This window comes from Pristiophorus japonicus, chromosome 5, assembly GCF_044704955.1.
Source record: "Pristiophorus japonicus isolate sPriJap1 chromosome 5, sPriJap1.hap1, whole genome shotgun sequence".
Taxonomy (NCBI): domain Eukaryota; kingdom Metazoa; phylum Chordata; class Chondrichthyes; family Pristiophoridae; genus Pristiophorus; species Pristiophorus japonicus.
In genome coordinates, this window is record NC_091981.1 from 79,326,431 (window position 1) to 79,329,479 (window position 3,049).

The 3,049-nt window shown below is 37.3% G+C and overlaps 1 pseudogene; it reads left to right on the forward strand.

Moving 5' to 3' along the window:
- Nucleotides 1–699: 699 nt before the first annotated feature.
- Nucleotides 700–2,043, forward strand: LOC139264092 (jerky protein homolog; annotated as a pseudogene).
- Nucleotides 2,044–3,049: the final 1,006 nt, after the last annotated feature.

Genomic DNA, 3,049 nt, shown 5'->3' on the forward strand with positions numbered 1-3,049 from the left:
TAGATAATATCAACGGGATTAAACAAAGTCAACATGGATTTATGAAAGGAAAATCATGTTTGACAAACCTACTGGAATTTTTTGAGGATGTAACTGATAGAATAGATAAGGGAGAACCAGTGGATATAGTGTATTTGGATTTTCAGAATGTCTTTGATAAAGTCCCACATAAGAGATTAGTGTGCAAAATTAAAGCACATAGGATTGGGGGTAAAGTATTGGCATGGGTCTTTTTCGGGGTGATGGGCAGTGACTAGTGGGGTACCACAAGGATTAATGCTTGGGCCCCAGGTATTCACAATATACAGTAAAATCTCGTTTACCCGGATACGAATGTAATGGAAAACCCGCCGTAACGGAATTTAAAATATTGCGAGATTCTGCAATTTAACTGTCACACACGTGAATATCTCGCTCACTTCAACTATCGCAAACGTGGACAGGTTGCTCAATTACACATAAATTGACGCAGGCGTGGACTTCTTGCTCACTTCTTGCTCAAGCATTGAAAAGTAGTTCATTGCAACGCATCAGTCTGTCGAGTATACTTGTTCAAAACACTCTGAAATCAAACAATTTAAAATGCCTTCTGACAGCACTAAAAGCAAATGCAGCATTAGGAAATGAATAGTATTGAACATTCAGCAGAAATGAGAAATTATAAAGAAGTCTGAAGCTGGCAGAAGTGTGCGTACTTTGATGGACGAATATGAAGTTGGATCATTAACAATTTATGATATCAAGAAGCAAAAGAAAGATTTAGAAAGTTTCACTGCTGCTTCTGAAACTTCCCACAAGAATTTGCGAAAGCTGAAGCTTGACAAACTAGACCAAGTGCTTTATGAATGGTTTTCTTTCTGAAGGTGTGGCAATTTCAGGGCCAATGATTACAGCAAAGGCCAAGGACTTCAAGATGAAAATGAATTTAACTGAAGAGTGCATTTTTTCAGAAGGCTGGCTCACACGTTTTAAGCATCCCCACGGCATTCACCAGCTGGATGTGATAGGCGAAAAACAATCAGCAGACAATGAGGTCGCACAGAATTATTCAAGAACATTTGCTGGAATGGTGCAGGAAAAGAAATTGACTGCAGATCAAATATACAATGCCGATGAGACTGGCTTACTATGGAAGTGTTTGCCAACTGCTATGTTGGTTGCAGCAGGGGAGAAGGAAGCTGCAGGCTTTAAAATGAATAAGGAGAGGTTAACAATCTTGAATTGTGCCAATGCCTCTGGAGAACATAGACTTCCACTTTTAGAGATTGGCAAATCAAGGAAACCACGTGCTTTAAAAGGAATTGCTCATTTACCAGTTAGCTATGAAGCTCAGAAAAGTGTGCGGATGGACAAGGACATATTCATGGAATGGTTATCAACAGAATTCATCCCCCAAGTTCGAGAAAACATGAAGAAAATAGGCAAACCCAATGAAAACTGTGTGCTGCTTTTGGACAATTGCAGAGCACACTCACATGAGTCTAGAGTCTAGTGGCTAGTTGTGGCAACATCTTTGCATGATATTTTCCCCACAATGTGACCTCGCTCATTCAACCTATGGATCAGGGTGTCATACAAAACTTCAAGTGCCACTATAGGAATAACTTCATGCGCAAATTAATTAATAGCGATTAATCAATCTCTGATTTCCAGAGAGCATACAATATTAAAGATGCCATCTCGGCATGTTTGCTGGCATGGAGAGAAGTAAAAAACATTACATTGAAGAGGTGTTGCCGCAAGTTGTGGCCCAATGTCATATTTGAAGATAGTGCTTCTGATGATGAAGAATTTGAAGGCTTTTATGTATGGGCTAATAAAAAACAGGCTGTAAAAGAAATCGTGGAGATTGTCAGCAGTGCACACGAAACAAACACACTTAAATCCTTAGCAGAAGATGACATTGCTAAGTGGATAGATGTTGACATCGAAACAAATGTAACACAAACTTATACTGACGAGGAACTTATCAGCATAATCACCAATAAAGACAAATCTGACGAGGAAATGAGTGGTTCAATGAAATTGAAGAAAAACAAATAAAGACTTGGACATGTGCTGAAGAAGCATTGAAATATGTCATTGTTCTTTTTGAGGGGCATTCTAATTTTACTTCTCACGAGGTTCTGCAAACTCATATCATCCACAACATTTTAATTATGAAGAAAATAAATTAATTTAAACAAGCAGATATAAAATCGCTATTTAAAAATCAATCTCAAATGTCAACGCAGAAAAAGGGGCATCTGCAGACAGAGAAACATTGGCAGAAGTAGCAATTGAAGAAGAAGCAATGGCAGAATAAGCAAACTTAACAGAATAAAATAATAAAATAACATGAACGGAATATTTTGTTTCATTTATTAGACAATTATTTTGAATTTCACAAAGTTATGAATCAATTTTCATTTATTTTATTACATTCACATTCAAATAACATGAACTAAATCTTCGTTTTATTCATTCCACCTTATAAATGTAGCACTTGTCAATTATTTGTTTTATATTTCAAAAAGTTATGAATCGATTTTCAATCTGAATAGCTCATTGGAAAGAACGGATCAAGATCTATACGATACAATATATAAAATATTTCATGGGTGGTTCTATCACCTTCAAATATTAACTTTAAAATGTAAACTCACCCTATCGGAAAATTCATTTACCTGACATTGCCGAATCCGCAAACAATCCGGGTAAACGAGAATTTACTGTATATATACATGATTTGGATGAGGGAACCAAATGTAATACTTCCAAGTTTGCTTACGACACAAAACTAGGTGGGTTTGTGAGTTGTGAGGAGGATGCAAAGAGGCTCCAAGGCGATTTAGATAGGTTGAGTGAGTGGGCAAGCACATGGCAGATTCAGTATAACATGGATAAATGTGAAGTTATCAACTTTGGTAGGAAAAACATAAGGACAAAGTACTATTTAAATGGTGATGGCTTGGGAAGTGTCGCTGTACAGAGGGACTTGGGTGTCCTTGTACGCCAGTCATTGAAAGCAAACATACAGGTGCAGCAAGCAGTTAGGAAGGCAAATGGT